At 38.7% G+C, this 26406-nt stretch overlaps 1 pseudogene; it reads left to right on the top strand.

The window, feature by feature from the left end:
* Nucleotides 1-24863: 24863 nt before the first annotated feature.
* On the top strand, nucleotides 24864-25480 carry LOC137751628 (peroxiredoxin-1 pseudogene; annotated as a pseudogene).
* Nucleotides 25481-26406: the final 926 nt, after the last annotated feature.

Genomic DNA, 26406 nt, shown 5'->3' with positions numbered 1-26406 from the left:
AAGAGAATCCAGCAATATGCAAAGGCAATACATAATTATCAAGTGAGGTTTATCCCAGGAATTCAAAATTTGCTTAATATTAAAAAATCAAACAAGATAAGTTATCATTTCAGCAGCCTATAAAGGGAAAACAATAAAATGATTTTAATAAATGCATAAAAGCATTTGACAGACTTCAACATGCATTCATAATAACACACATACAGATTGGAAGAAAATATTTGCAAAACACATAACTGCTAAAAGACGTGTCCATTTTTTTTTGACATGTCCATATTATGTAAAGAATTCTTATAACTCAAAAACAGGAAGACAAACAATTCAATTTAATTTAAAAAATAATATTGTACAAAGATTTCACTAAAGGAGATATCTAAGTAACCAAAAAACACATGAGAAGATATTCATTGTCATTAGTTATCATGGAAATGCAAATTACAGCCACAATGAGACATCACTACATACCCATTACAATGGCCTAAATTTAAAAAGACGGAAAATACCAAGTACTGGGGATGCTGTGAGCAATCAAACCCTCCCATACAGTGCTGGTGGGAAGGCAAAACGATACAGTCACTTTTGGAAAACAGACTGACAGTTTCTTATTAATTTAAACTTACAGTTTCCATATGATTCAATTTCACATCTCTAGAAATGGATACATATATCCACACAAATACCTGTACACAAATGTTCATAGATGCTTTATTAGCCCCAAATTGGAAACACCCCAAATAAGTGTCCCTCAACTGGTGAATGAATAAACAGACTGTAGTAAATCCATGCATTCAAATTCTAATCAGCAGTGAAAAGAATGAACTGCTGATACATGCTAAAATATGGATGAATGTCCAAAGTACGGTGCTTTGTAAAAGAATTCAGACAGGAAAGACTGTACGCTGCATGATTCCATTTATATGACATTCTAGAAAGCGTATAGCTAAAAGGACAGAAAAAGTATCAGCAGTTGCCAGGGGTTCAGGGTAAGAGGAAGGGAAAGAGTTCACTGGAAAGGGGGTCTAGAAAACTTTGAGTTGATAAATATGTTCTGCACCTCAATTGTGGCAGAGGTTAAGTGATTATATGCATTTGTTAAAACTCGTCAAGTGCACTTGATAAAGGTGAATTTTATTGCATGTAAATTATACCTCAATAAATCTGATTTAAGTATGTATATACCTTGAGCCTGGCTTTATTCCATTCATAAAAATTGAGATGTATCATAGATTTAATGGTAAAAATTAGAACCATACAGCTTCTAGAAAAATCACAGAGAACTTCTTCTTTGCCTCAGAGTAGACAAAGATTATTTACACCAATTGAATGCACTAATAATATAAGAAATAATTGATAAGTTGGGCTTCATAAAAATTTAAAATTTGTGGTTATCAAAATATGCCATCAGGATAATGAATACACAGGCTACTGATGGTGAAAATATATTCAGAATGCTTCTATCTGATAAACGGTTTATGTCCAAAATGTGTAAACAACGCCTATAAATTAACAGTAAAAAGACAAATGACCCAACAAAATAAATGAAAAAAGCCTTAAGAATTCACTCCACCAAAGAAAAATATTCAAATAAGCTAGTAAGCAATAAAAAGGAATAGACTGCAGATTCCAGAAGTGATATGGATTAATTTTTAAAATATTCTGTGGAGTGAAAAAATGAGTTCCACACAAAGAGTATGTATTGGATTATTCCATATTATGAATATCAAAACACAGGCAAAACAAGTCTATGGGAATAGACACACACACATGCCTGCCATGGACAAGGGAAGCAGAATCACTGTTCCACAGCTTTCTGAAAGTCCATTCAGCAAGCCTAAGTGTAGAGCCTTCCCTTAGAAGGAATTGGTAGGCAATTTATTAGCATATCCAACAAAGGAAGTTTTACTAGTAGATACAAATCTTAGTCTTGTGGACTAATAGGCAGTATGTTCTCACAAAGCCCCCCTCCTCAGTTAATCATTGCATATTGATGGAAAAAACTCATTACAATCTGGTAAAAACTTTTGATAAGGGCTCTGTCTAAACTACATGATCAATAAAGAGAAAATAAGGAAAGGCAATAAAATACATTGATTTTCAGACTCTCTACAAACGCTCTACAATAAAAAACATGTTCTCAGACTCTCTCAAAACCTTTCCATTTTTAACTGAAGTTGAATTTTCCTGGAACTGAAAGGATGAAACAAGCCCATCATCTTTTCCAGATTGCTCATAGTTTCTGTAAGAGCAAAGTGTTTTACCCTGATGTGAACACCAAAAAAAGACTTTTTGAACAAAAAACCTCCAAAAATATTTTTGCTGAAGAAAGACTTTAAAAAGGTGTTTATCTTGACAGGTCCCTTTGGCTTTATGGATATATAAACTGCAAATTAAACAACTTTACTAGACACCAAAGGTATGTCTTTATTTGTCCTCACAAAAAGTATGTATGTTTCTGTATACTTGGCCTGGCCTGGTGTATAAGTTTATTATTACATATGCATTACTATAGGTATTATTATTATTATGTATTTGCTGCTTATAAGGGATCAGCTCTTTTGCTAAAAATTTTCATGTGAAACCTCACGCATGCTTCATAGCAAATTGATGGTGATAAATATTATTATTCCTATTTCACAAGTAAGAAAAATAAAACAGAGATTAAGTAATATTCTCAAGGCCATCTAGCTCAATGATGGGGTCAAGATTTGATCCCAAGTGTATCTTCTTGATGTGTCTGCCTATGTGCCCATTATGTTCTGCTTTCTCTTCTGTTACAGTGGGCAGACAATATTTAAAGTCCAATCTACTCAATGTCTTGGCTTCTCTAATTACCATTCTCCCTCCCACATTTTACTACATTACCCATTGTCCTACTTGTTTGTTTGTAGCATTTACCAACTCTGAGCTCACTTTATGTGTGTGTCTACTTGTTCATTTTTCTGTCTTCCTCTGCCTGGACGTGAGCTCCAAGGAAGCTGGACCCTGCCTCTCTTCATTGTCCCCAAGTTCTCAGCGCCTAAAGCAGCCAAGTCAGAAAACATTGGCTGAAGGAATGACTGACTTTGAAGCCCACCCTCTTAATGACTGCACTAAACTGATTTCTTTAGGAAGATCCTCGTATTAATTCCCTAGTTCTGCTGTACAAAGCTGTGTGGCTTAAAACAACAGAAGCTTGTTGTCTCTTGGTTCTGGAGGCTAGAAGTCTGAAATCAAGCTGGCAGCAGGGCCGTGCTCCCTCTGAAACTGTGAGGGAAGGATATTTTCTTGCCTCTTCCAGCTTCTGGTAGCCCCAGGCTTTTCTTGGCTTGTGACAACATAACTCTAATCTTCACACAGTTCTCCCTATATGCCTGTCTCTGTGACCAAATTTCCCCTTTTTATAAGGACATCAGTCATACTGAATTAGGGCCGACCTTAATGACCTTATTTTAACTTATCTACCTCTGTAGAAATTCTATTTCCAAAGAAGGTCCCATTGTTAAGTCCTGGGGGTTAGGACTTCCAGTTGTCTTTATGAGGGAGACAATTCAACCCATAAGAATCCTATAGCAGGTAATGCCAGCTATTATGTTTCAATTCCTATCTGATACACAGAGAATGTTTGCTTTCTCAGCTGCTCACTCTTTGAGTTCCAAAGAGGCATTGGAAAATGGAGTGCAAATACAAATGGGACTCCATAATCACAATAGTATGGATGACTGACTAGCTCCTTTCCTGTCACTTTGTTCCTTTGTTCTCTGGCCAGATTTCCGGAACTTCATGCAGAGGCCTGAAATATTTTGAAAACAATACGTTCTGCCTCTTTAATGAAGTTTTGTCCTGATGACAACGTCGTCTATAACTCAAGGCTGTTTACCCATTTTCTGTGCTTAGTGATAGCTCTGTGCTTAGTGATAGCTCTTGTCCATCACAAAGGCAGACTTTCTCATGGCATTCATGACCAGGGACCATCTGACTTTTAATGACATGGTAGTTGCTATTGTATAGGCTTCACGCTGCTGTGTAACTTGGAAATCTTATTTTAAATTTAAAAAATTGTTTATCTTTTTGTTTCAAAATTAAAGTCAATACGTTGGAAAAGAGTCAAATGAAAACTTTACGTGCCTAAAATGTGCACACAGGCAGTTTACATTTTTGAAAATCATTTTAGTCCTGGTAGTTGTGTTGCTATGATTATTTTAGAAAGCATTTTATAGACAACAGAATTCTGGAGGAACAGGATATAGAAGGTCATTGAATCCATTTTTCTGCCTTTGAGCAGAGTCACCTTGGTCAAAACCTACCACCATGACTTATGATTTTTAAGGTCAAAATGCAAACTCAAACTGCATGGGTAATGAGCAAGGTCCTATTCAAGAGCTTTGGTGGTCTGTGTGTTGGGAGGAATGCGACGCTTGGCCTGGCTCTGCGGCTATGCACCGTCTGCCTTGAAATAATAAAGACTTTGGCTCCGAGACTTGAAACTATTCTTCTTAGAAGAGGCATCTTTGTGCTTCTTCCTTCAAATAGACTTCAAATGATTCTCAAGGAGGGAAAGCAGACAATGAAAAAAATTTCTGAAATATGTTCCTAATTTTGTGTTGCAAAAGTACTCCTTAGGCATGCAGCAACAATGCCTTTATAGAACAGTCTGTGGCATGAAAAGCACTTTAATCTACATTATCTCCCTTGGTCCTTAGCCATTTCCCTTGTGAGATAGGCAGGAGAACATTATCGTGACCATATTCCAGGGGAGGGCACTGTGGCTTGTGGAGACTAAGCATAGTTTTGAAGGGCTGACAAAAATCAGGGCTAGAACTACGTTTCTGGAGTTGTTCTATTATACCAATCTTATTTACATCAATGAAGCCTGGTTTTTTTTAATCTGTAAAAGGAAATGTACTCAACTCACAGGGTGGCTGAGATGAATAAATGAGATGTGTCCCCAGGATCTAAAACATTATTTGCCATCACATAGGTGCTCAACAAATATCTGCTGGATATGAATGAAAGAATGAATGAAAAAAATAAATATTAAGCACTTGGCCCAGTGCCTGGCACAGAGTAGGTACTCAATAAATATTAGTTATTAATATTAAGGACAGATGATGAACCACTATTTCTAAACAGATCTTGGGGTTGTTCTTTCTTTCCATTAGTGTTTATAGATTGTCTTTGAAGATGAAAATTCATATTTTATGCATAACCAATGTGACCTGATTCAATTGCTATTTATTTAAATCACGTTGGCTTTTTCCCCACCAAGGAAGGGTATGTAGAACCTTTCATCATTTCATATTTAGTGGATGTATCCCACAGGCCAGGCACCTTACTAGACCATGGGGAGACAGAAACTGCTCTTAGCATGGCAGTTAGACAGGATCCTACTACTAAAGAAGATTCACAGGGCCCAAACTGGCCACGCTCACAATTATTCAGTTTGCCATAGGAAAAGGATTCAACACAGCAACAACATTAAAGTGCGGACGTGCATCCGAGCCAGAGGCTGCCTGACAGCAAGGAGTATGGAGCACAAGGAGGGGTGACCTCTCTAGGGTCACTCCAAGACACGCATTTTCTCAGGTCAGGAACCACCGAGGTGAGAACAGGACACCTCAGAACCAGAGATTGCAAGACGGAGTCTCAACAGGGCTTCTTATCCACAGCTGGGCACGTGGGCACATTCTTGTTATGCAACCAGCCCCAGTGGCAGAGCCTTCCGGAGTGTCATCAAGACACTTTCACCAATAAACAACGCTGACGATCTCGTATACACCATCTGAAACTTGCCTCAGTCCCATGGCTGCAGAACAGCACCACTAATCAGTCGATTTCACTCCTTGACCAGGGGCCAGTTCAATAAAGACAAATTTCTTATTCAGCAAAACATCTCAGGCCAAGTGCAGGGCTGCTGGAATGAACTCCCTGCATAGCTCGCCTCCCTGACTTGTGCTCAAGGCCTTCCTATGACAAAACAATCACTAGTAGTTTGATGGTAGTTATTAGCCTTGCAAGAGTGTATAATCAGGTAGACAACCAAAATGCACAGATTCCAAACATTTTAAATAAGCAGTGAAGGGTTGGTATGGCTTTAAACAGGCAGCTGTGCCATCCGGTAATAGCAGTGCAGACTTTCTCAAGTTTTTAGAGTCACTTTACAATTATTTTCCCTCTCTGATCTATAGCTTTCTGGACTTTACACATCTGTGGAGTGATTAAGAACCATGATGAATTTATCACTAATCATGTCTAAATCTTTGAGAATTCCTCCCCAGAGGGATAACACCCTCAGGGGACTCACTGATTTACCAATGCATTTGACTGTCAACTTCCGTACTGTCACACGTTTTATCCGCTTCTACAATATTACTTTTGCCTGTGATTCTTGTTTTGCCCCAAATAGCAGCATCACATAGCACTCAGGTACAGGGTTACAACATGAATCAGACTTCATTATAGTATAATTGTTTTATTACTCTCAACAATATCTACCTTCTCCCTATGCCATATATTATATTATCTCCCAAAGGAGTATGAAATAGATACCATGTCTCTGTCGTTTTAGGATTTTGACACTTGTGAGGATACAGCTAAATTCCTTTTCTGAGGTGACACGATTTAACAGATAGGAGTTCTCAGTCCCAGGTGTGCCACGCAGGACTTCTCTATGTTCCTTTAGAAACACTCTTGCCCTGTTGAAAATGTGTTCAATATCCCTGAGTTGCACTCAACTTTAGTTGTGGCACTAAAGCCTAGGGAGAAACCCTCAGTAACGTGCATTCTCCAGGGACAGTGTCTTTAGACACAGGTGGCCCATCCGTCTCCCACGAATGCACGGGCAGAACCCAGCCACCTGGTCCCAACTCCCTGCAAGGATGAAGTGGTGACTCAGTGTTGCTGAGTCCACCTGTCAAAGCCACAGACGATCAGTCACATACAACCCCAAATCTCCGGGACGTCCATCAGGAAAGGTGTTTTTCTTGCTCACATCACCGTCAGGTACAGTCCAAGTGGATCCTGGCTCTTCCCCAAGCAGTGACTCAGGGACCCAGGCAGCTCCCATGTTTCAACTCCCCTCCCAACCCAGTAGAGGAACCCCCGCTACTTGGTGAGCACTGGTGGTCTTTTTCATGCTGCCTAATGATTTATTCCAGATGCAAGGTCAAAGGAGGAGAAAATACCAAAGTTCAACTTCTTGTGAATTATCAGCAGATTGAAATTTATTCCTTCTTTTGTTATTTTATTTTATTTTTTTAAAAAATTATTTATTTATTTATTTGGCTGCGTTGGGTCTTCATTGCTGCGCGCGGGCTTTCTCTAGTTGAGGCAAGCGGGGGCTACTCTTCCTTGCAGTGTGCAGGCTTCTCATTGCAGTGGCTTCTCTTGTTGCGGAGCACTGGCTCTAGGCACGCGGGCTTCAGTAGTTGCAGCACGTGGGCTCAGTAGTTGTGGCGCACAGGATTAGTTGCTCCGCGGCACGTGAGATCTTCCCAGACCAGGGCTTGAACCCGTGTCCCCTGCATTGGCAGGTGGATTCTTAACCACTGTGCCACCAGGGAAGCTCTTCAATTGATTTTTTTTTTAAATTATTAGCACCTTTAATTATTATTTATTTATTTATTTATTTATTTATTTATTTGGCTGTGTTGGGCCTTCATTTCTGTGCAAGGGCTTCCTCTAGTTGTGGCAAGTGGGGGCCACTCTTCATTGCGGTGCACGGGCCTCTCACTATCGTGGCCTCTCTTGTTGCGGAGCACGGGCTCCAGACGCGCAGGCTCAGTAGTTGTGGCTCACGGGCCTAGTTGCTCCATGGCATGTGGGATCTTCCCAGACCAGGGCTCGAACCCGTGTCCCCTGCATTGGCAGGCAGATTCCCAACCACTGCGCCACCAGGGAAGCCCCTGTCATCCATTTTATACACATCAGTGTATGCATGTCAATCCCAATCGCCCAGTTCATCCCACCACCACCCCCACCCCCTGCCTCTTTCCCCCCATGGTGTCCATACGTTTGTTCTCTACATCTGTCTCTCAACTTCTGCCCTGCAAACCGGTTCATCTGTACCATTTTTCTAGGTTCCACATACATGCGTTGATATACGATATTTGTTTTTCTCTTTCTGACTTACTTCACTCTGTATGACAGTCTCTAGATCCATCCACGTCTCAGCAAATGACCCAATTTCGTTGCTTTTTATGGCTGAGTAATATTCCACTGTATATATGTACCACAACTTCTTTATCCATTCATCTGTCGATGGGCATTTAGGTCGCTTCCATGACCTGGCTATTGTAAATAGTGCTGCAATGAACATTGGGGTGCGTGTGTCTTTTTGAATTATGGTTTTCTCTGGGTATATACCCAGTAGTGGGATTGCTGAATCATATGGTAATTCTATTTTTAGTTTTTTAAGGAACCTCCATACTGTTCTCCATAGTGGCTGTATCAATTTGCATTCCCACCAACAGTGCAAGAGGGTTCCCTTTTCTCCACACCCTCTCCAGCATTTGTTGTTTGTAGGTTTTCTGATGATGCCCATTCTAACTGGTGTGAGGTGATACCTCACTGTAGTTTTGATTTGCATTTCTCTAATAATTAGTGATGTTGAGCAGCTTTTCATGTGCTTCTTGGCCGTCTGTATGTCTTCTTTGGAGAAATGTCTATTTAGGTCTTCTGCCTATTTTTGGATTGGGTTGTTTGTTTCTTTAATATTGAGCTGCAAGAGCTGTTTATATATTTTGGAGATTAATCCTTTGTCCGTTGATTCGTTTGCAAATATTTTCTCCCATTCTGAGGGTTGTCTTTTTGTCTTGTTTATGGTTTCCTTTGCTGTGCAAAAGCTTTGAAGTCTCATTAGGTTCCATTTGTTTATTTTTGTTTTTATTTCCATTACTCTATGAGGTGGATCAAAAAAGATCTTGCTGTGATTTATGTCAAAGAGTGTTCTTCCTATGTTTTCTTCTAAGAGTTTTATAGTGTCCGGTCTTACATTTAGGTCTCTAATCCATTTTGAGTTTATTTTTGTGTATGGTGTTAGGGAGTATTCTAATTTCATTCTTTTACATGTAGCTGTCCAGTTTTCCCAGCACCACTTATTGAAGAGACTGTCTTTTCTCCATTGTATATCCTTGCCTCCTTTGTCATAGATTAGTTGACCATAGGTGCGTGGGTTTATCTCTGGGCTTTCTATCTTGTTCCATTGATCTATGTTTCTGTTTTTGTGCCAGTACGATATTGTCTTGATTACTGTAGCTTTGTAGTATAGTCTGAAGTCAGGGAGTCTGATTCCTCCAGCTCCGTTTTTTCCCTCAAGACTGCTTTGGCTATTCGGGGTCTTTTGTGTCTCCAAACAAATTTTAAGATTTTTTGTTCTAGTTCCGTAAAAAATGCCATTGGTAATTTGATAGGGATTGCACTGACTCTGTAGATTGCTTTGGGTAGTATAGTCATTTTCACAATATTGATTCTTCCAATCCAACAACATGGTATATCTCTCCATCTGTTGGTATCATCTTTAATTTCTTTCATCAGTGTCTTATAGTTTTCTGCATACAGGTCTGTTGTCTCCCTAGGTAGGTTTATTCCTAGGTATTTTATTCTTTTTGTTGCAATGGTGAATGAGATTGTTGCCTTAATTTCTCTTTCAGATTTTTCATCATTAGTGTATAGGAATGCAAGAGATTTCTGTACATTAATTCTGTATCCTACAACTTTACCAAATTCATTGATTAGCCCTAGTAGTTTTCTGGTGGCATCTTGAGGATTCTCTGTGTAGTATCATGTCATCTGCAAACAGTGACAGTTTTACTTCTTCTTTTCCAATTTGTATTCCTTTTATTTCTTTTTCTTCTCTGATTGCCATGGCTAGGACTTCCAAAACTATGTTGAATAATAGTGTTGAGAGTGGACATCCTTGTCTTGTTCCTGATCTTAGAGGAAATGCTTTCAGTTTTTCACCTTTGAGAATGATGTTTGCGGTGGGTTTGTCGTATATGGCCTTTATTATGTTGAGGTAGGTTCCCTCTATGCTCACTTTCTGGAGAGTTTTTATCATAAATGGGTGTTGAATTTTGTCAAAAGCTTTTTCTGCCTCTATTGAGATGATCATATGGTTTTTCTTCTTCAGTTTGTTAATATGGTGTATCACATTGATTGATTTGCATATATTGAAGAATCCTTGCATCCCTGGGATAAATCCCACTTGATCACAGTGTATGATCCTTTTAATGTGTTGCTGGATTCTGTTTGCTAGGATTTTGTTGAGGACTTTTGCATCTATATTCATCAGTGATATTGGTCTGTAATTTTCTTTTTTCGTAGTATCTTTGTCTGGTTTTGGTATCAGGGTGATGGTGGCCTCATAGAATGAGTTTGGGAGTGTTCCTTCCTCTGCAATTTTTTGGAAGAATTTGAGAAGGATGGGTGTTAGCTCTTCTCTAAATGTTTGATAGAATTCACCTGTGAAGCCATCTGGTCCTGGACTTTTGTTTGTTGGAAGACTTTTAATCACAGTTTCAATTTCATTACTTGTGATTGTTCTGTTCATATTTTCTATTTCTTCCTGGTTCAGTCTTGGAAAGTTATACCTTTCTAAGAATTTGTCCATTTCTTCCAGGTTGTCCATTTTATTGGCATAGAGTTGCTTGTAGTAGTCTCTTAGAATGCTTTGTATTTCTGTGGTGTCTGTTGTAACTTCTCTTTTTTCATTTCTAATTTTATTGATTTGAGTCCTCTCCCTCTTTTTCTTGATGAGTCTGGCTAATGGTTTACCAATTTTGTTTATCTTCTGAAACAATCAGCTTTTAGTTTTATTTACCTTTGCTATTGTTTTCTTTGTTTCTATTTCATTTATTTCTGCTCTGATCTTTATGATTTCTTTCCTTCTGCTGACTTTGGGTTTTGTTTGTTCTTCTTTCTCTAGTTCCTTTAGGTGTAAGGTTAGATTGTTTATTTGAGATTTTTCTTGTTTCTTGAGGTAGGCTTGTATAGCTGTAAACTTCCCTCTTAGAACTGCTTTTGCTGCATCCCATAGGTTTTGGATCATTGTGCTTTCATTGTCATTTGTCTCTAGGTATTTTTTGATTTCCTCTTTGATTTCTTCTGTGATCTCCTGGTTATTTAGTAGCGTATTGTTTAGCCTCCATGTGTTTGTGTTTTCTACATTTTTTTCCTTGTAATTCATTTCTAATCTCACAGCGTTGTGGTCAGAAAAGATGCGATATGATTTCAATTTTCTTAAATTTACTGAGGCTTGATTTGTGACCCAAGATGTGATCTATCCTGGAGAATGTTCCATGTGCACTTGAGAAGAAAGTGTAATCTGCTGTTTTTGGATGGAATGTCCTATAAATGTCAATTAAATCTATCTGGTCTATTGTGTCTTTTAAAGCTTGTGTTTCCTTATTAATTTTCATTTTGGATGATCTGTCCATTGGTGTAAGTGAGGTGTTAAAGTCCCCCACTGTTATTGTGCTACTGTCTATTTCCTCTTTTATAGCTATTAGTAATTGCCTTATGTATTGAGGTGCTCCTATGTTGGGTGCATATATACTTACAATTGTTATATCTTCTTCTTGGATTGATCCCTTGATCATTATGTAGTGTCATTCCGTGCCTCTTGTAACATTCTTTATTTTAAAGTCTATTTTATCTGATATGAGTATTGCTACTCCAGCTTTCTTTTGATTTCCATTTGCATGGAATATCTTTTTCCATCCCCTCACTTTCAGTCTGTATGTGTCCCTAGGTCTGAAGTGGGTCTCTTGTAGACAGCATATATATGGGTCTTGTTTTTGTATCCATTCAGCAAGCCTGCGTCTTTTGGTTGGAGCATTTAATCCATTCACGTTTAAGGTAATTATCAATATGTATGTTCCTATGACCATTTTCTGAGTTGTTTTGGGTTTGTTTTTGTAGGTCCTTTTCTTCTCTTGTGTTTCCCACTTACAGAAGTTCCTATAGCATTTTTTGTAGAGCTGGTTTGCTGGTGCTGAATTCTCTTAGCTTTTGCATGTCTGTAAAGCTTTTGATTTCTCCATCGAATCTGAATGAGATCCTTGCCAGGTAAAGTAATTTTGTTTGTAGTTTCTCCCCTTTCATCACTTTAAGGATATCATGCCACTCCCTTCTGGCTTGTAGAGTTTCTGCTGAGAAATCAGCTGTTAACCTTATGGGAGTTCCCTTGTATGTTATTTGTCGTTTTTCCCTAGCTGCTTTCAATAATTTTTCTTTGTCTTTAATTTTTGCCAATTTGATTACTATGTGTCTCGGCATGTTTCTCCTTGGGTTTATCCCATATGGGACTCGCTGCACTTCCTGGACTTGGGTGGCTATTTTCTTTCCCATGTTAGGGAAGTTTTCGACTATAATCTCTTCAAATATTTTTTCGGGTCCTTTCTCTCTTCTCCTTCTGAGGCCACTATAATGCGAATGCTGTTGCGTTTAATGTTGTCCCAGAGGTCCCTTAGGCTGTCTTCATTTCTTTTCATTCGTTTTTCTTTATTGTGTTCCACAGCAGTGAATTCCACCATTCTGTCTTCCAGGTCACTTATCCGTTCTTCTGCCTCAGTTACTCTGCTATTGATTCCTTCTAGTGTAGTTTTCATTTCAGTTATTGTATTGTTCATGTCCGTTGGTTTGTTCTTTAATTCTTCTAGGTCTTTGTTAAACATTTCTTGCATCTTCTCAATCTTTGCCTCCATTCTTTTTCCGAGGTCCTGGATCATCTTCACTATCATTATTCTGAATTCTTTTTCTGGAAGGTTGCCTATCTCCACTTCATTTAGTTGTTTTTCTGGGGTTTTATCTTGTTCCTTCATCTGGTACATAGCCCTCTGCCTTTTCATCTTGTCTATCTTTCTGTGAATGTGGTTTTTGTTCCACAGGCTGCAGGATTGTAGTTCTCCTTGCTTCTGCTGTCTGCCTTCTCTCAGTGCATTTGCTGTAAATAATTTCCCAAGTTTCCTTAGGTCTCTGCTTTACCTAATTTACGCAGACTTGTGTGTTTATGGCATTGATTCCTTTGGAACCCTTTTCTTTAATAAAATGTTTTCAGAAAAGTCTAGAAAGTTACCTCTTTGCATAGGGTAAATTCCTGTATAACATGAGATGTAATTAAAACAGTCCTGGAAAGCAAATTAAGAGTTGAAATCTTGCTTTTAAAATAGGGCCCCTTAATCCTCCTGGACGCCTCCTATATTCAAGCCTGAGCTGTCCGGGGTCGTGGCATTTCAGCTGACACCTCTGCAGTTACGTTTCTGCAGCCTTTGGCTCCTCCATCCATGGAATCCAAGCAGAGAGCTTCATTATTCATCTAAAATGTTTCCTTTGCCACCTCAGTTGAAATCTTGGCGACATTCTTGCATCTCCTCAAACTGCATTCTGTTAAAATCTTTAGCAAAATGAAAGCAAATATTTTTGTTTTTCCTCAGCCTTCCTTTATGACTTTATTCCAAGATTTTTCAGACTACTTGATTAAAGAATACGTGTTCCGGTTGTTCCAAAAATCATTAGGTGTTAGCTTCTTTTCTCATCTGTGTTTATCCAAGTTAAAGATGTAATCCTTACAGAAACAGAAAGTAGAATGATGGTTGCCAGGGGCCTGGGGGGTGGGGGAAATGGGGAGATGTTGATCAAAGGGTACAAACCTCCAGTTATAAGATGAGAACATTCTGAAGATCTAATGCACAGCATGGTGACTACAGTTAATAATACTGCACTGTATACTTGACAGTTACTAAGAGAGCACATCTTTAATGTCCTCACCCCCACACACACAATTATAATTACACGAGGGGCTGTATGTGTTAATTAAACTTATGTGGTAATCATTTAGCAATACACACGTGTATCATGTATTATGTTGTATACCTTAAACTTACACAATGTTATATGTCAATTATATCTCAGTAAAGCTTGCGGGGTGTGGGGGAGAGCTAGAATCCTTAAGTGAAAGCTCCACCCCTTGGTTCCATGGTTCTAACAACATTTGCAAGTTAAGATGAACAGTATTTGAAAAATTGTCTTCCGCTTGGTGTGTTATGTATTAGAGATTCCCTATGTTACCCAAGAAAATGAGTCTCCACGCAAGAGGGAGGAGATATGGGGATATATATATATAGCGGATTCACTTTGTTATAAAGCAGAAACTAACACACCATTGTAAAGCAATTATACTCCAATATAGATGTTAAAAAAAAAAAAAGAATATGAGTCTTCAGAAAACCACAGCATAGAATTAAGCAACAAATTTTCGAACTACTGTGCCTTACCTAAAAGAAAACTTCCACAAGGATGACTCCTTCATTTCATCTGACATTCTAGGACCTTTAGGGTCCAGAGAATTTCAGTTGGCAGGAAAGAACATATATCCCTCCTCACGTTCATGTCAAGTTTCTAGTTTCCTATCCCCTTGTGCATAAACAGTTCATTCTTTTTTTTTTTTTTTGAACTTTAGAATTTTATTTATTTTTTTATACAGCAGGTTCTTATGAGTTATTAGTTATCTATTTTATACATATTAGTGTATATATGTCAATCCCAATCTCCCAATTCATCACACACACACCCTCCTCCTGCCACTTTCCCCCTTTGGTGTCCATACGTTTGTTCTCTGCATCTAAGCAGTTCATTCTTAATATGAGAGAATTGGTATCCTCACATGAAAGAAGTTTTGGTCGTTTTGGAAAATTACTAAATTCTATCAAATTCAGAGATAACTCCTAAAACTTCCATGTTACGTAACGCAAAAAGCTACTGCATCAGTCAGGGTTCTCCAGAAAAACAGAAGCGCTAGAAGTAGAAGGACAGATACATAGGTAGATACGAGGAGGTTAATTATAGCAATTGACTTATGTGACTGTGGAGACAGAGAAGTCCCACGACCTGCTGTCTGCAAGCTGGAGAACCGGGAAAGCCGACAGTATAGGTCCGAGTCCAAAGGCCCAAGAATTGGGAGGCTGGGGAGGTGAGAGTGAGGACGATGGCATAAGGTCTGAGTCTGAGGGCCTGAGAGCCAGCAGTGTCCGAGGGCAGGAGAAGACGGATGTCTCGGCTCAGGTGGAGAGAACGAATTTGCCTTCCTCCTCGTCTTTGTTCTATTCAAGCCCTCAGCGGGTTGACCATCCCAGACTACTTGTTAGGGGAGATTTTTACAAACGTTCCTTTATATTAGCAGTAACAGTGGGGCCGGAGAGCATCCTGCCATCTACAAGCGCAGGGCAAGGACTGCCGGCAGTGGTGGGACACTGCCCCTTCCACGGCCAGGCTTCTGCACCTGCAGACGTCAGACCTCACCTCTCCCTGTGCTTGGGGACTGGCTTGGAGACCCACTAAATGTCAGGACTTCTTCTGAGAGCGTTATGGAAGGAATCAATGAGAAGAACCTTAAGGAATTTGTGTGTGGAATCTTTACCAACCCAGTGGGGATTCAGGATGCTCAGAGCATGTGTCCACCTCGCTCCTTGACAAAGACTGAAGGCTTCTAGAAAACTGTAGCCATTTAACACCAGGATGGACAGACTTGCTGTGGGTTGTACCCTTAGGAACGGGGCATTTGCGGTCACCAGGCGCACATGAACCGGGTACATGTCGTAACCTTGCTTGCTGCTGTATCCCAGTGTAAGCACTTTATTAGATTGAGTGGATGGAGCTCTTGGAGCCCAGAGAGCTGGTGGCCCCTCCAGGAGGGCACCTTGAGAAGGAAGCGCATTAACTGATGACTTCCTCCATGGCTCCTGGATTTACCTGATGGGTGCTTCCTGACAGAAAAAAGATTTTTAATTTTCTGAGGAACCTCCATAGTGTCTTCCGTAGCGGCTGCACCAATTTACATTCCCCCCAACAGGGCACAAGGGTTTCCTTTTCTCCACATCCTCGCCAACACTTCTCTCTTGTCTTTTTGATAATAGCCATCCTAACAGGTGTGAGGTGACATCTCATTGTGGGTTTCTTTTTTTTTGCATTTCCCTGATGATTACTGATGTTGAGCATCTTTTCATGTGCCTGTTGTCTATTTGTATGCCTTCGTTGGAAAAATGTCTGATCAGGTCCTTTGCCCATTTCTCAAATGAGTTGTCTGTTCTTCTGCTGTTGAGTTGAATGAGTTCCTAATATAATTTGGATATTAACCCTTTCTCAGATATACGGTCTGCAAATATTTTCTCCCAATCCATAGCTTTCCTTTTCTTTTTGTTGATTGTTTTCTTTGCTGTGCAGAGGCTTTCCAGTTTGAGGTAGTCTCACCTGTTGATTTTTGCTTTGCTGCTTGTGCTCTTGGTATCATATCCAAAAAAATTATTGCCAAGACCAAAATCAAACAGCTTTTCCCCCACATTTTCCTCAGGAGTTTGACAGTTTCAGGTCTTCCATTTAAGTCGTTGATTCATTTTGAGTTGATTTTTGTGTATGGTGTAAGATAAGGGTCAAATTTTATTCTTTTGCATGTGGTTATCCAGTTTTCCCAACACAATTTATTGAAGAGACTATTCTTTTCCCACTGTGTATTTTTGGCACCTTTGTCAAAGATCAACTGGCTACATATGCATGGGTTTATTTCTGGGCTCTTAATTATGTTCCATTGATCTATGTGTCTATTTTTATGCCAATACAATAGTGTTCTGATTACTATAGATTTGTAATATCATTTGAAATCAACAAATGTGATGTCTCCAATTTTGTCCTTCTTTCTCAAGATTGCTTTGGCTGTTCAGACTCTTTTGTGGTTCCATATAAATTTTAGGATTGTTTTCTCTATTTCTGTGAATAATACCATTGGAATTTTGATAAGGATCGCATTGAATCTGTATATCATTTTTGGTAATAGGAACGTTTAAAAAATATTAATTCTCCCAATCTGTAAACATGGAATGCCTTTCCATTTATTTGTGTCTTCAATTTCTTTCATCAATGTTTTATGGTTTTCAAAGTACATATTCTTCATCTCTGTGGTTAAATTTATTCCTAAGTATTTTATTCTCTTTGATGCTTTTATAATTGGGATTGTTTTCTTCATTCATTTTTCAGATAAAAATGTATAGAAACGCAACTGATTTTTGTATGTCGATTTTGTATCCTGCAACTTTACTAAATCCATCTATTAGTTCTAATAGGTTTTTTGTGGAGTCTTTAGAGTTTTCTACATATAGGGTCATGAATTCTGTGAACAGAGATACTTGGACATTTTCCCTACTGATTTGGATGCCTTTTATTTCTTCTTCTTGTCTGATTGCTCCTCTGAGCACTCCGGTGCTGTGTTGAATTGAAGTGCTGTGCCGAGAGCGGGCATCCTTTCCTTCCTCGTACAAAGTCTTAGAGGAAAACTTTTCCAGTTTTCCGCAGTGATTATGATGTTAGCTGTGGGTTTTTCTTAAATGGACAAAAAGGGCCACTTTTCCAAATGGCAGTCACTTTTCCTGATAATTTCTTGTCTCAACCTTTAATCCACTTTCTGGAAAGGGCATTTTTCTCTCTGCTCCCTTCTATGAAGAAAACGTGTTTATTCTTTACTCAATAAAGTACTTTCAGAAAAATATTTGGTTAGACTATTTAATATGGATGTTATAGGGAAGGCCTTAGATGTCAAGTTGGAGTCCTACCTGAGTATTTCCTGAAAAGATAAAGGTCAAATTTATGACTAATATTTTCTCATAGAGGGTATTCAGTTCTGAGCAACAGTGACATTGCAAACCAGAACACCTTCAGAACTTAGTCAAAATCAGAATAGGAGTGATTCCTGAACACATGATAAAATTTTCCTCTTTATCTTCATTCTGTTAAGCAAGAAAAAATTGCACTCCCAGAAATAAATGCTTCACAGCAGAGTGACCAAAATAGGGCTTTTCCCATTTTTGCTTCCTGATGTATCACCACAGAAACTGGCTCTCAGTAAACACCTGCTGAGTAAATGAATGAAAGAATGAATGAATGAATGAATTTGCTCAACATCAACCCTAAGTCCTGAATTTGTTATCTAAAAGCAGATTGAAAAAAATGCACAAAGCCCAGAAGACATGTGGAGAACAAGGTATAGCAGGGGGTGTGATTGGTACAACATAAAACCTCTTCAAGAGAAACCCTGCAAAGCAAATTTAAATAGGGATGAAGGACCTGAACACTAGAGTTTACGTGCGTTATCTCATTTTATAAATGTCAAATCAGCTCACCAAGACTCTAAACATACAGATACAGACTACAGACGTAGATAGATATATATATATATATATATATAGAGAGAGAGAGAGAGAGAGAGAGAGAGAGAAACAGACATATATACTTTTTTTTTTTTTTTTTTTGCCCAAAAAGGACATACTTACCACCTTGAGACGGTTGAGACCTGAGGTTATTAGTTTTTTGGACCAAAAAATCTTAATTAGCCAACTTTTCATTTGATGCTGCTTAAATGTATTCAAGCAAAGCAAAAAACAAGTGATGGAACAATTTATTAAAACAAAAACAAGGGAATTCCCTAGTGGTCCAGTGGTTAGGATGCCACGTTTTCACTGCCAAGGGCCGGGGTTCAATCCCTGGTCCCTGGTTGGGGCACTAAGATCCTTCAAGTGATGTGGACAAAAAAAGGAAAAAGAAAAAGAAAAACAAATTTCTGTTGAGCTTGGCAAACAACATATTAATGGCATAACAACCCTTACCTATAAGAAGGCTGTAGTTCAATAAAGAAGCACTTAGGAAAAAAAAAAAAAAAAAGAAGCATTTAGGCCGAGTGTCAGGACAAGGCACTCTACCTGTTTGCTCTTTCTAGGTGCATTCCAGCTGTGCATTTACCCATTTTTTAGCCATTTATTTTTCAGGTATTATTATATCGAGTTAACAACTCAACTGATGGGAACATGGTATGTTCATTTGGATTTCATCTACATAACTTATTAACCAAATTATTTTTGTGTTACAATACACCCTTCTGATTGAAAATAATTTGAATTCATTATAAAATTGTTTATTGAATTATACAAATACATTCAGTTTAAGACTCAACTGTTTATGGCCAATAAAACTAATAATTATTCCCATATCAGTTTAAGGCAATGCTTACCTTTTAGAAAAAATATAATAAGTAATTTTTATTATCTTTCAAACAGACATGTAACGTATATTGTGGTGGAGAGTTTGTCCTTCTCACGATCAGTGCAACTTCAGCCAGGTATCCTTCTCTTGCAACCATTTCCTTCTCATCACCACCCCCATCAAATAGCAACACGAAGATTAGATTTATTATTAGTTTTATTTAAAAGTCCCTGAATGCTGTATAGCACAGGGAACTCTACTCAATTTTCTGTAATGGCCTATATGGGAAAAGAATCTAAAAAAAAAAAACAAAGTGGATATATGTATATGTTTAACTGACTCACTTTGCTGTACAGCAGAAACTAACACAACATTGTAAATCAACTATACTCCCACAAAAATTAAAAAAAAAACAACTCCTTGAATGCATTTTTCCCAGTGATAGTGTTTCAGTAAAACAATAAGAAGATTCAGATTTCAAAATCACCCCTTTTTTCCTGGGAGCAATCAGCTCTTTCCATCGTATAATAATGGGAAATTGCCTTGGCAACATCTCTGGGAATTTAGGTTAAATTCATTGGTGTCCTTAGAATGCTAATATTATTAGACAGGGCACAGAACATCACAACCAAATATTTGGGGCTTATCTTTTTGTCCAGTAGTCAGCTCCCTTAATGAGGTCTTTGTGAAAAGTGAACGTACTCAAGAATGTACCTTTTGGCTGAGAAGAGAGACTGGTGACAAAATCTGAAAAAGCTTGTTCAAAATAACACTTTAATTATCTATCCCCTGTGGGACTTATTTTTCTCTCCTCTATAGAATGAAATCTATCCTTATTTTTAATGCATATTTTAAAAAAATCTGTTACTACCGATTAATTAATGACATTCCAATGATGCTTAAGACATGCTCATGCATTGCCTCCTGTCTTGAAAACAACTTAAAAAATAAAAAACCTTTTTTTTGAAAAACTAGAAAATACCTGAAACCCTGAAAAAATTTTGGAAAGGTGTGGGAATAGTTTAGAAGTATGGAAAGATGTGACAATAGCATAACTGTATCAGAGATTTTGAAACAAAACTGACAAAGTTTACACCCAAAAGGAGGGGTGTAAACACACAATTACTATTTTGCTGTAATAGAGCATTAAAGCTCTATTCTCATAGCAACTTTCAGTGTACAGTCCAGCATCGTTAACTATAGTCGCCATGCTGTACATTAGACCCCCCGAACTTAGTCATCCTATAACTGAAAGTCGTACCCTTTGACCAATCTCTCCCATTTCCCCCACCCCTTAGGTACTGGCAATCACCTTTCTACTTTCCATTTCTGAGTTCAGTGTTTTGTTTTGTTTAAAATCTTTATTTATTTTTGTGGCCATGCTGCTCAGCTTGCGGGATCTTAGTTCCCTGACCAGGGATTGAACCCGGGCCCCTGGCAGTGGAAATGCAGAATCCTAACCACTGGACTGCCAGGGAATTCCCTCAATGTTTTTTGACTTCACATATAAGTGAGATCATACAGTGTTTGTGTTTCTCTGTCTGACTTATTTCACTTAGCGTAATGCCCTCAAGGTCCATCCATGTTGTTGCAAATGGCAGGATTTCCTTCTTTTTTATGACTGAATCATATTCCATTACTATTATATGTGTGTGTGCACAGATATATATTATGTACCTAAAGGCCTCAAGCCACTAAGTCATCTATTATGCCACCTACTTACACAGGTCAAAAATACATTCAAGGGACTTCCCTGGTGGCGCAGTGGTTAGGAGTCCTCCTTCCAATGCAGGGAACACGGGTTTGAGCCCTGGTCCGGGAAGATCCCACATGCCGCGGAGCAACTAAGCCTGTGTGCCACAACTACTGGGCCTGCACTGTGGAGCCGGTGAGCCACAACTACTGAGCCCGCAAGCCACGACTACTGAAGCCTGCGCTCCTAGAGCCCACGAACCACAACTACTGAGCCTGCGAGCCACGACTACTGAAGCCCACGCGCCTAGAGCCTGTGTTCTGCAACAACAGAAACCACCTCAATGAGAAGCCCACACACCGCAACGAAGAGTAGCAGCCAAAATTAATAAATAAATTAATGAAAAAAAATACATTCAATAAAAAGATTGAAATTAAGTAAGTTACCATATGCAGTAATTAGCATTTTAAACATTTGGCATCTTTATGGTTATTTGGCAATAATAAACATTTCTGTTTATTATTTAATTTTCCTCAGGGTCTGAGTGGATCAGCTGTATAAACTGGGTTCAGGGACAGTCCGATTTTACCTTCTTCATGGAAATCGAGATTTAGGTTGTCACTAGAAACCCACTGGCAGGGTCAAGACCACTATGACAGCACAGGCCACAGGTTGAAGGCTTTTACTGATGCAAATTCGTGAAATATTCAGGACAGGTGAAATGGCAACATTTACAGATGTAGCCCTCTAAAATTTTTCTAAAATCAAATTTTTCTAAAATTTTTTGGTAACTCAAGAAAAGATGGCTCCTGATAATCGTCTTTCCAGGATATTTACCCTCCACCATGAAACAGAGTGGACTCTGAAATTTACACCCGATGGGTCACCTGCAGCCCAAATAATAAGCCTTCCTTACACTCAGGTGACGTGATTTGTCATCCTCATAACTGCACTCACTCATGCCTCATGGCTGACGAAGTTAGTAAAATCGTCAAGAAAAAGAGAAAATAATTTAGAATTGGCTTAGTTACCATATGATCCAGCAGTCCCACTCCTGGTCATATATCCAGAGAAAACTTTAATTCAAAAAGATACATGCACCCCAATTTTCATAGCAGCACTATTTACAATAGCCAGGACATGGAAGCAACCTAAGTGTCCAGATGAATGGATAAAGAAGATGTGGTACATTTATACAATGGAATATTACTCAGCTATAAAAAGAATGAAATAATGCCATTTGCTGTGACATGACTGGACCTAGAGATTGTCATACTGAGTGACATTATGTCTGACAGAGAAAGACAAATATATATCACTTGTATGTGGAATCTAAAAAAATGTTACAAATGAACTTATCTACAAAACAGAAATAGAGTCACAGATGTAGAAAACAAACTTATGGTTACCAAGGGGGGAAAAGGGGAGGGAGGGGTAAACTGGGAGACTGAGATTGACATACACGCACTACTATATATAAAATAGATAACTAAGAAGAACCTAACTGTATAGCACAGGGAACTCTACTCAGTACTCTGTAATGACCTATATGGGAAAAGAATCTAAAAAAGAGTGGATACATGTATGTATACATCCACTTTGCTGTACACTTGAAACAAACACAGCATTGTAAATCAACTACACTCCAATAAAAATTAATTTTAAAAAGACAAAAAAATTTAGAATTGGGCTAGTCAGTTAATCATTATCTGGAGACCATTGCATTCTGAATAATCTCTGAAATAGTTTGGCCTGTTGGCCTGAATACTCTTGCATATGACAAAACAGATAACATTAAATGGATTAAAATAAAGGCTATCAGTACTTTAAAATCATGATTCATAGAAGAATCTAAATGATGTTTTCCTCCAAGTATGTGATGCTATTTAGAATTAAGCCTTGACGAATTGTCCTCAAAAAAGCATGAAATTAAGTTGCCATATTCATATCATGATTAGTTGTTTATAAAAGAAAAAATATGTAATGAACAGAAAGGAGAATTTTAGTTTGTCATACAAAGAATTTCCAAACTAAGTGAAATCAGATTACGGACCTTCAGTCTCCCCTTTCTCAGTGTCCCATATACGGAAACATTGCTAGTTTCTTTCTGCCGATTCACTGATGGTTCTTGGGCATGTCATTCTAGTACAGGTTTGTGATGGGAGCTAAGTAATGGGCAACAAATTTCTTCAATATTTGGACATTTTTTGTGGCTAGATGTCAGGGGAAAATGCTCATAATACAAACCTCCTCTCCAATAAGATTCAGGGGATTCATTAGCTGTGGCAGAATCACTGTTCTCAGTCACCCGCAGCGGGATGACCAGGCCCTCCTGCGTGGGGCTTCAGTCCTGCTGGGAGACAGTTAGACGTGCTCTCTGTTATGGTTACACCCAGTTTGTATGAGTTTCTAATACATTTTGGATATTAACCCATTATCAGATATATGGTTTGCAAATATTTTCTCCCATCTTGTAGGTTGCATTTTCATTTTTAAAATTGTTTCTTTTACTGTGCAGAAGCTTTTTAGTTTGGTGTAGTCCCACTTGTTTATTTTTGCTTTTGTTGCTAACTGCTTTTTGTGTCATTCCAAAAAAATCATTGCCAAGACCAGTGTCAAGGAGCTTTTCCCCTGTGTTTTTTTCTAGGAGTTTTACAGTATCACTTTGTATGTTTAAGTCTTTAATCAATTTCCAGTCAATTTTTGTGAGTGGTGTAAGATAGGATTATTTTTCTGCATATGGTTATCTGGTTTTCCAGCATCATTTGTTGAAGAGGCTAGGACTGGATAATTTTAATGACTGCAGCAAGCTCTGGCTGTAGGGTGGTCCCTAGTTGTCCAATTCCTGGGATGATTTAGGGAAGGAGGAATGTTGGCTTGGTGTGTGAGAGTTTGATAAAAGAGATGGTTGCGCTGTAAGCTCTGGATTGGTTGGTTTCTATATCGAAGGCATGCTTACAGGGGAGTCATTTGCTAACTCTAGGAACTGGATAACTTTGGGAGGGGCAGTTCCTCCCCCTAGGGGAGTACAGGGAAAAGATGGGCCAAAATGTAGTTATTCTCTACTTTATAGGAAGTATTACAGAGAACAGAGAAGGAGGAAAAACTATTCAACTCATTTAATAGGGTTAAGTGAGCATAACTTCAGTACAAACAGAAGACTACAGAAAAAGAAAAATGTTAATTTACACCACTTATGAACACATAGATGAAAATTATTGAATAAAAACTGTCAAATCTAACCCATCATGACACAGTAGAATTTACCCCTGGAATGCGAGGATGGTTTAACATGTAATTTATCACATTAACAGATTGAAGGGGAAAAAATAATCATCTCCACAGCAGCAGTAAAAGCATCTGATAAAGCCAAATTCATTACAGTAGTGATGAATCCTGTTAGCAAAACAGAAATTGAAGAAAATTTCCTTAACCATATGAAGTGTATCTGTGAAATAATATCCATGTAGTAAAAAGTATATTGACAGTGAATCTTTAGAGTCATTTTCATTAAAGTGGGGAACAAGATTAAGAATCTCTACTGCTGGGGCTTCCCTGGTGGCGCAGTGGTTGAGAATCTGTCTGCTAATGCAGGGGACACAGGTTCGAGCCCTGGTCTGGGGAGGATCCCACATCCCGCGGAGCAACTAGGCCGGTGAGCCACAACTACTGAGCCTGCGCATCTGGAGCCTGTGCTCCACAACAACAGAGGCCACGATAGTGAGAGGCCCGCGCACCGCGATGAAGAGTGGCCCCTGTTTGCCGCAGCTGGAGAAAGCCCTCGCACAGAAACGAAGACCCAACACAGCCATAAATAAATAAATTAATTAATTAATTAAAAAAAAAAAAGAATCTCTACTGCTGTATTGAGTTCCTTGTCAATATAAAAGACAGGAAAAAGTAGTTTAAAAGACTATAAAACTAGAAATAGGTATCCAGATTTAACTTTTTCCAAGAGATCTATACGTTATCATAAAAGGATTTAACTAGATTGTTGAATACTAAAAATAATATATTTCCATACATACTAACAACTTGTAATCCTTGACTTGTAATTCTATACTAACAAGAAGAATTATATCAATCACAAAAGTAATTTAGCGTGTCTCCTTCCTGACTGTCCTCTGTGGTTTGTCTGTGAGAACTGCTGATAGCAATATGTCTTCAGGAAATGCCAAAATTGGGCACCGTACCCCCTAGTTCAAAGCAACTGCTGTAATGTCAGATGGTCAGTTCAAAGATATCAGCCTATCTGACTACAAAGGAAAATATGTTGTGTTCTTCTTTTACCCTCTTGACTTCACCTTTGTATGCCCCATGGAGATCATTGCTTTCAGTGATAGGGCAGAAGAATTTAAGAAACTCAACTGCCAAGTGACTGGTGCTTCTGTGGATTCGCACTTCTGTCACCTGGCATGGATCAACACACCCAAGAAACAAGGAGGACTGGGACCCATGAACATTCCCTTGATATCAGACCCCAAGCGCACCACTGCTCAGGACGATGGGGTCTTAAAGGCCGATGAAGGCATCTCATTCAGGGGCCTTTTTATTATTGATGATAAAGGTATCCTTCGACAGATCACCGTAAATGACCTTCCTGTTGGCTGTTCTGTGAATGAGACACTGAGACTAGTTCAGGCCTTCCAGTTTACTGACAAACATGAGGAAGTGTGCCCAGCTGGCTGGAAGCCTGGCAGCGATACCATCAAGCCTGATGTCCAGAAGAGCCAAGAATGTTTCTCTAAGCAGAAGGGAGCGCTGGGCCATTTTAGGGCCAGGCTGCCGTAGGTGACCATGAGAACAAAACCTCTTCTGTACCACTGTCATGCTTCAAACACAAGACCTTACACTCAGCCCAGATGTGCTGTGGGACAGGACAGGCCTTTCCGGCAGGGGTTAGGGAGGCCAGCCTCTCTTCCTCTGGAGGGAATGGCCTGAGCAGTATTATGGGGCAGGCAGACTGATGTGTATAGTAGTAGGGTATCACTTTTGGTCTTTTGTAGTTTTATTAAACTTGAGCTGAGACAAAAAAAAAAAAAAGAAAAAAGTAATTTAAACTACAAAATGCACAGAACAAATCTAACAAAGATGTACAAGAAAGTTAGACCAATATACCTGACACCAATAAATCTGGAAATCACAAAACTACCTATCGTAAGTCAGTCAGTTTTCCCAAAATTAAGCTATAAATCCCATACAATACCAATCAAAATTTCAACAAATTTCTTGTAGAAAGTGATAATTGTTTACAGAACAATATGGAAGATCAAAGGGTTAAGAAAAGTCAAGAGAATTGAAACAACAACAACAAGAATAATAACAAAGGCTCGCCTTACCCGATAGCCAGACCCTACTAATGTTGCTGTAAAAGTTGTTGGGATAGTGCAGTATCAGTGCAAAGATACACAAATAATCAACGTTGCAAACCACAGAAACAGAAAGAGGCCCATATCGGGAAACTTGATCTAGGATGGAGGAGGAATTACAAGTCAATGAACCACACCTACATAGAAGCATTGTAGACGGATTATAGTTCTAAATGGAAAAAGTAAAACTTTAAAACTTTTGGAAGAAAATATAGGAGAATCTCTTTATGAAGTTAGAGTGAGGAAGGTTTTCTTAAGCAAGACACAAAAAGGCTAACTAATAAAGTAAAACATGAATAAGTTAGATTATTAAAACGTTAAATTTCTATACAACAAAAGACTTTACAA

The sequence above is a fragment of the Eschrichtius robustus genome, chromosome 17, assembly GCF_028021215.1.
Source record: "Eschrichtius robustus isolate mEscRob2 chromosome 17, mEscRob2.pri, whole genome shotgun sequence".
Lineage (NCBI taxonomy): Eukaryota > Metazoa > Chordata > Mammalia > Artiodactyla > Eschrichtiidae > Eschrichtius > Eschrichtius robustus.
This window is presented reverse-complemented; position numbering and strand designations above follow the sequence as displayed.